Here is an 8,755-nt window from a genome sequence, read left to right on the forward strand (position 1 = left end):
CAACCTGTGCCACTTGGGACTCCAATTTGTATCAGGAGGAAACCATATTTTATTTATACCAACACATCACCAGCGAACTGCCCTGCAGTGGTAATGTTCCACTATGCCATGACATTTTATACTGTCCTCATCCAATGACACCTATGCATTCATCTCTCAACAATGTCATGGGACTTCTGAAAGACGAAGTTTCTAAAATAGGACAGTGATGAGTATGGCCCTTCTTTATCTTCGAGATGGTTCAGTCTGAAGATATTTCTGAAAATCTAGGCTTTGCACAGGTTGCAGGGAGGTCCCAACTATCAGCCACCAACCTACACTCTCACTGCAGAGAGACAGAAATAATGGTAGTTTCCTAGATTACTTGTACCTTAGCAGGGGGCTGGAGTTGGAAGAGGAAAGAGAGATGACAAACAGAGGAGTAAAGGAGCCCAGAAAATGGACCTCCAGGTCCTTTCTTAATGCTGTCTCTGAGTGACCTGACCTTGCTCCACAGCTATTTCCTGCTCTCCAAGGTCATTGACTCTCCATATAGTTCAGTCATTGGGTAACCTTGCATTTCAGGGAAGCCTGGACTCATTACCAACCCCAGAGTGAGTTTAATTTGATCTTTGCCATTTGTGGTAATTTTATTTACCTTGCCAGAGATTGGTTTCAGAGTGGGCATGTGATACATTTCTAATCAATGATATATGAGGGTTACACCACAAGGACTTCCGGAAATTCTTTCTGGCTGTCAAGAAGAGAGGTCTAAGGGAGAAATAAACTTTCTTTCCCCCTTTCCTACATCTTGATTTATATTAAGGTTGACATGCCTGGAACTGCCAGAGTAATCTGATAACCATGAGGAGAAGCTAAGAGATTTGAGAAGAATTTCAACTGGAGCAAAAACGAGATTTAGCCACTCAGTTAACAAACCCTAAAATGGCCCTAGTTTTAGCTTTTGGATAGATAAAAAAATAAATCTTTCCTATTGTTTAACCCAATTAGAGTTTAATTTTTTTGTTACTTCCAGCCAAAAAGCATACCAAATGAATAAATAATCTGATGGAAAAAATATTTTGTCTGATCTCATGAGCTCCTTGTGGATTCATGATCAGCTAAGAATTAAATTCTTTACTTTCTGGTAATGGATTATACTTACATCCTCTTTCAGGTGTTTCTGAGATTACACAGACTTTATTCTTTGCAAAAAATCTTTCCATAGGCTGCCACCATCATGCCAGCCCCAAGGGTCTCAACGAGGCTAGATGATGCTCCAGAATGAGAGACAAGCCAATTTGGGAGCAGACTGGATCCAACTTCATTCAACATTAATACCAATTATTTGATTAATGACAGAACCCCATGAAGCACAATTTATACTGAGGCATCATGTCTAATGTGGGAAGGACAGCAGTTCCAAGGGAAAGCTGCCGTTGTGAGGAAGTTGTCTAGCCTTCCATTTTAGAAGATGCAGCACAGCATCACAGTGCAGGATCATCAGCCCACGTCAGACAGCTGCATCATCAGCATGGTTGTGGGTCCGCTCAAGGCTGATGGAGGCCCCATCATAGGCTTCCACCAGATGTTCCTGTTAAAGAACATCAGTGGTGCTTGGGTTTGCACCAATGACATGTTCAGGCTTGCCCTGCACAAATTCGGCTGAAGTCTTCCCAGCCAGGCACTCATGCTGTTTCCTCCTCCCTCCTCTTCCTGATACTATTCACAATCCTCCACATGCTTCAGATATCATACACAAATGAGCAGGGCCGTGTTGGGAGCAGGCACAGTGTGCGGCTGCTGCTGACGTATTGTGCATGATGTCTGGATGCTAGACTAGTTGCATCTGACAGAAGTTTGTGTTGTACCAGCATGTGCCTTGGAAAGACTTAAGTAATACAAAAGGTTATCTTTTTTTTTTTTTTTTTTTAAATCTACTGATCAGTTGCTCTAGTAACCCAGAGAAGTGAAAGAGAAAGCAGCTGCCTCACCACCCAGATATTGATTTGTTTGGATGTTTCAAAATCTCATGATACACTAAAACCACAAATATTTTCTTAACAAAAAGAAGGAGGAGGAAGAGGAGGAAGAAGAAAAAGAGGATGAAGAATCTTTCTATATTTATCCAGCATTTCTTTCAACACAGTCAATATGGGGAGTAACATTGAGGAAAGATATTCTTAATTAGAATCTGAATTCATAAAAAATTATATAAGAGAATAAAAGATATGTGAATATATATATACAAATTTTAAACCAAAGGGGGAAATACTCATTTCCAGAAATGCCAAATAAACTCAGATCAGAAGGCCAGGAAGGAGCTTAAGTTAAAATGTGTTAGTGGTATTATGATAGGCAGGTATAGGTTCTCGGTATAGGTTCAGCTGGATTTGGGGGTTTGGACACTAGGGCAGAGAAGGTCGTCTAGGAAACAGACCCCCTTCATTCAGGGAACTACAGCTGAGACACCCCCCATAAGCCTGAGTTACAGGGAAGACTCCACCCCCGCCACCTGGGGAAAGCAGCAAGGAAGTGTGTTGCATATCCAGGGTTGAGACTGGAAAAAAGCAACTTCCTAAAAATGCAAACGCATCATCATGTGAATGAGCAGGTCCAAATTCAGACCAACAGTATGGGGCAGAAGCTCCTAACTGAGAAATCAACATAAAAATGGACCCAGAAATAGAGAAACCACAGACTCTCAGAAGAGGCAAAGCCAATATACCCCAACGGGGCTATTCCCATAGCTCAGGGAACCAGGATGCCATGAAAGTCAGTCTCTACTGAAGAAGACCTGGCAGCCGAAGATTTGAACCACGGGATAAAGTGAATCACTGGGATGGAGTGTGGCAGGGTGTGACCAAAAGAAGAATTTATACATTAAGAATGAGAAATAGAAAATCATCTACAAGAGGCTTTACAATAATTATTTTTAAAAATGTATAAATAGGTAAAGAGGAAATAGAAAAGATAATTACACAGGAAAAAAAAAATATATATATTGGAATATAGATCTGAGGAAATGACCTAGAATGTGGAATTGAGAAATAATAAGATAAGCTAGGACATGGAAGAAAGGAAGACAGGGTCTAAAATATGTCTGATAGGAATTCCAGCATAAAATTAAATGAATATGGGCGAGGTAATGTTATAAAAGAAAATGGGTGAGAATTTTCAGGACTCAAAAAGAAGTCATTGATCCTAAGACTTAAGGAGCTAAAAACAAATTCATACTTAAAAGAATCATTGTAGTAAAACTGCAGAATGCTAAGGAGAAGCATAATTCTAAAATCCTACTAGAGATTAAAATACATATTCCTATAAAGGAAGGACAATTAGATTGACAAAGACTTATAGTCAGCATAATAGCTGATATTTACTCAGTGATGGATATGGGCTCAACATTGTTTTAAGTATTACTTAAGTTAATGTTCACAGCAACCTGACGGGGCAGATACTGTTGCTATCCCTATTTCACAGAAGGGTATTGAATAATGGACAAAAGACAATGGAATAATATATTCAAATAGTGAGGTATAATTCTACCTGTAGCTCTCTTCACCAAGAGTAAAGCGGCGGCGGGGGGGGTGTTTATTCCTTTCCTGACGGATGCATTTAATAATCCATAAACATTTAAAGAACTGAATAATATACAGAATAATTGTTAAATACAGTCACACCAGACATGCCACATTGTCATAAGTTTCTCAGAGTTATGTATATGGTCATATTGTATGTGGTGAGCAGGGCAGAAACTTGTGGAGAAAATAGTTTTTAACTGAAACTTTGTTTTTCACTGCCCAACTTGAAGAAGTGGCAAAATAAAATATGCAGGTTAAACTGGAACACTGATTCCTTTCCAAATATTCCTGTAGCAAAAAAGATGGCCTTTTCTATCAGTAAAATAAGAGCTCTTAAAGTATTTTAACCTCTCCCCCTCCACCACAAAAAAAAAAAAAAAAAAAAAAAAAAAATCCAATACAAGGAATTGCTTACTTAGGGGTGGAATAGCTAAAGAACCAAAAAGCATGGTGAAGCTACCCTGCATTTAGCAAAACAAGGAAATTACCACCAACACAGGGCTGGAGTGAAAAAAGCAAGAGATAACTATACCAGAGTCCAGGAGTCAGGGTTACATGGTGGGCCTGTCTCTTCAGAACTGAGATGGTGGAAGGAGGGGACATCCTCCAGGAAATGGAGCTACCCACTACTGCAGTGTCTCCAGTTGCCACCTGAAGTGTCTTCAGTTGCCACCTGAAGCAGAGCCAGGAGCAATGGGGGATATCCTGGCTTTTATCCCTCTCTAGCTCTCCACACTTCCACCAGAGCCTTCCATGAGCTAAACCCACCTAGAAGCAGAAGGCAAGAAAGCACGGGAAATATCATGTCCTGCAATACACCCAGGCAGAGAAGGGCAGAGAATGGATCTCAGAACAAATAGGCAAGTGATCAACTCACCCCCAGCTGATGACTTCAGGAGAGTCAGTGCAAAGCCTTTTAGCACGAGGGCAGACGTTTATTAAGTGTCAGAGGCCCGCTCAGTGTCTCCTCTGTTCTTTAACTCTGCCATCTGCCTGAGTTCCTCCATTTTAGCTTGCTAGCCCATGTGGGTGTGAAAGTGGCACATGCACTTTATGTGGGAATGACTCAACTGATTCCTCTTTCATGCAAAGGCACTGCTTCTTTCTGATGGGAGTGCTGCCGTACAAGCTCTACAAATGTGAGCTTCACTTAAGACCATCCGTCTATGGAGTTTTGCAACATATACATCGTCTCAAAGCTGCTCTGCCTTGATGCTAATAGTGGAATGTAAAAATAATAGCTTTAGCTGTCTTTCAGCCTGGGTTTTCTTATTTGTATTCTAAGTAACTCATGTAGGCACACAGAGAAAGCTTCTCTTATTTGCATTTATTTTGCCCACAGAAAATTTACAGTTCACATGACTGCTCCACTACAAAGAAATAATCAAAATACAAATTGCTTGAATTATAAAGACAGGAGCTCAGAAAACCTAGGATAAGGAAGAAAAATTAGGGCACAATTTAAACATAAGTGAAAGGTGTTTTTGCCATGGCTATCTTCAACTTCTATCACTAAAGTACAAGTAGAAACGAATTTTGAGAACTACTTAGTTCATAGAAATTTCATCCTTTCTGAAATTTTATTTTTGACCAGTTGAATGAGAAAAGGCATCAATGCCAAATCTGTGTTTTCATTTGGGGGTAGATAACCAGAAACTGTAATATGATTTTTCTTGAATCACACTTAAGCAATAACTACTAGTCATCTTTATTTACTATCAAAAGAAAGACTTTTGAAGAATATGCTATTAATCAAATGAAAAGACTGTTAACTTTTTTTTTTTTTTAAGATTTCATTTGTTTATTTGACAGAGAGAGAGAGATCACAAGTAGGCAGAGAGGCAAGCAGAGAGAGAGGAGGAAGCAGGCTCCCTGCTGAGCAGAGAGCCTGATGCAGGGCTCGGTCCCAGGACCCTGAGATCATGACCCAAGTCAAAGACAGAGGCTTAACCCACTGAGCCACCCAGGTGCCCCAAATTTCATTTAAAATATATAGTTGTCTATAATATTAAATTTGAGCCAAAATATTTTTTGTTCATCTATTAGCTTTGATAGAGATTCATGGTTTAATGAAACATCACAGTATTAACTCTGTTGGGCAATTTTTGGTGATAGAAAATACACTATTTTTGGTGATGGTGTAGTCAATTGTTAACTAATGCGTCCAGAACTAAAGGTAGATTTTATAAACTGTCCCAATTCTCAAAAACTTTTGTGCTATCAATAGGCAATGATTTTGACTTTTGAACTGCCTGTGTTTGTACATTTTCTTCTTTACATTCAATGCATACAGTCAGTATCACTTACCAAAGAAAGTTAGTATCAATTACCTAAGAAAGCGTTGTTGAGAGAGAGAGAGAGAGTGTGTGTGTGTGTGTGTGTGCACGCAAGTGCATGCGCACACACACCCGCACACACATGCACTCATGGCATATTTCATAAAGAACATTAGCACCCTCTTCTGGATGACTTTTGAGGCTATAATGAAAATATTACATCAATCTCTTCCCATTTCCTAACAATGAACAGCTTGAATATTCATTAAATTTGCTCCTGATTAAAGCACAAGCTCTGAGTAATTTAATTACACCATATACTTCTCAAACACTGATAAGTGCTCGAGTGAAAAAAAAAAAAACAACCCACTTCATTGCTAAATGTTACCCACTGGAAATAAGTGTTTGTCTTATGAAAAGGAAAAAAAATGCTGCTTCTACATTTCTCAGATTGTCTCCAATGACTCTTAAGTATACAGAGCTAAGCAAGGACAAGACACAAGAGCACAAGGACAGACAAGGAGAGCAGACGGATGCATTCTTCTGCCACCTGTCAGTGCTTGGAGAAAAAATTTATGCTCTTGTATGCTTTAATATCAGCCACTGACATAACTCAGTATTCTTTTATTCAACTGGATTTTTAAAAATAAATCAGATACCTTTTAAACCACACTGCCTGGAGTTCCCCAGATATCTATCCCCAGATAGATATCACATGAGGTCGACGACGAAGATGTGATGCACTTGCTTGATTCATTCATTCACTCACTCATTCATTCTACAAATACTTAGTGAGCAACTACTATGTGCCAAGCACTCTTCTGGGTCCTGGAGATACAGGGAAGAGACTCAAGCTCTGGAATTCACTGAGATTACATTTCTGAGCAAAGATAGATACAATGCAGAAGTACATACACAGTACGTCCCATGATAATAAATTCTATGTAGGAAAATGAGACAGAGGAAATGGAAAAAGAAGTGTCCGAATGTGGGGGATGCGTATTTTATACAAAGTGGTCAGAAATGTGCTATTGATAAGGTGAGGGACATGGGGTAAGTGCAAGTTTATACCTTATGGAAATCAGAGAAAGAATATTCCAGGTGGAAGGAGCAGCAAGTGTAAGCCCTTTGAGGTCCAGCCCTGGATTCCCTTTAAATACTTCCAATGTTGTGGAGCAACTCAGCATGTAACAGAAGTTAAGAGCCTGCCTGAGCTTTGGAATTCAAAAACTTGGATAGGATGCTATATATAAGCAATTGACAAATTACTTAATATCTGAGCCTTTTTTTCCTCTTCTATAAAATGGTATTTCTATAATTTTCCTTCTTCCCAGGATTATTGTAAAAATTAAGTGACATACTACAGGCAGAATTTAGCATTATACCTGGCATTGTGCTTAAGTTCAATAAATGTTAGTTATAAAGGAAAAAATGCTTCTCAGGGGCACTTGAATTTTCTGCAATATTTACATATTAAATCGATCACATGGGTTGAACTGGAATGCTCTTCTAAACACTAGTCAAAAATCATTAGGTGAGCAGAAATGTTTCTTTTTCCGTGTTGTCCTGGACAAGCTCCTTTACTATCATGAACCTCAGGTTTTGCAAAATGAGGATACTAAATTCAATCAGTGATTGCGGTCTAAAGCCTCCAGGTAGTATGAGAGCTACTATTCCTATTTTAAACCCCCAAACAAAATGTTAAACTACTTCTAATAAGGGTAATGAGACACTAGACTATCAGGCTTGCTTTGGGCTGAATTTGAGGCATGGAGTTCAGTGGCTATTGAGTGTAACAATCTGGCCAAGGTGCTATCCCCAAAAGTTTACATTTACCTGAAGAGCACTGCTTTTCTTAGACACCTGTGTTCTTGAGATATTTTCAAAGGGTTCCATCATCCAAATCTAACTCCAACACCTTGACCACCACTGAGCCTCATCCACAGGATTAATTCTCCATCCAACCCTTCTCTCCAAATCCCATTTCTTTTTCTTTCTCTTGAGGGAAAGCCCCTTTCCAAACTCACTTGGTATCTATTAAATATGGTGAGATGAAGGATCAAAAGACTGGGGGGGGGAGGGTAACTAAAGGAGCTGGATGTCGAGGAAAGAGTCCCCCTAGGATCATCTCCCTGGGGGAAATATGTCCAAAAGATGGGATAGGGAATCAGGAATCTAGTCTACTCCTAATCTTAAGGCCTCTTTGTCCATGTTTGAAAAATTGTCAAAGGGTCCTATAAAACAGGCTGCCTTACTCATGCTTATAATCCTTAAAAAGGATTAAACAGAACTGGTCAGGGCATTGAAGGGACAGCTAGCTGCCCAGAGGCAAAATAATGTACAAGAGGCCCTGGCATTGCTAGGTATTAAGCAGCAGTTCCAGCAAAGTCTATTTCAAGAAATGCCACAGCTCATGTTGAAAATCTCCTTCCTTTTTCCTTGCAGAATTTATCAGACCCCCAGAACCTGTTAATGCTGATTTACAACTTACTGGGTTCTGACTCTGGGCTAATTTTTCAACCTCTCTGAGTGTCAGGCTGCTTGTAAAATGGGGGTGATAATAATTAGCCAGCAGAGTTGCCTGGCACATAGTATGGCTTCAGGACATGGTAGCAATTATCAAGATAAAGAAGTGTGTTGGTTCTAAGGAGTTATGCATATTGGAAGGTACTTTCCAGCTGGAAGACAGCATGCTAATTTCAGTAAGATAAGTAAGTATGAAATAGGAACTATATGGAATTGGGCATGAAGATCTACAGAGTGAAAACTCAGACATTGGAGATGTTACATAATTTAGGTGTGGAAGAATTAATCACTCAGTTGGCAATCAGGCCTTGTTTATTCCTCTTGAAGTTCTCACACGGTAGCAAATCAGCTGTAGTGGCGACTTTGAGGCAGCCACAACACAGGAAGTGT

The 8,755-nt window shown here is 39.6% G+C and overlaps 1 pseudogene; it reads left to right on the top strand.

Annotated features, from left to right (window-relative positions):
• Positions 1-1,263: 1,263 nt before the first annotated feature.
• On the top strand, positions 1,264-1,648 carry LOC116873597 (annotated as a pseudogene).
• Positions 1,649-8,755: the final 7,107 nt, after the last annotated feature.

This window comes from Lontra canadensis, unplaced genomic scaffold (genome assembly GCF_010015895.1).
Source record: "Lontra canadensis isolate GAN:19392208 unplaced genomic scaffold, GSC_riverotter_1.0 scaffold34, whole genome shotgun sequence".
NCBI lineage: Eukaryota > Metazoa > Chordata > Mammalia > Carnivora > Mustelidae > Lontra > Lontra canadensis.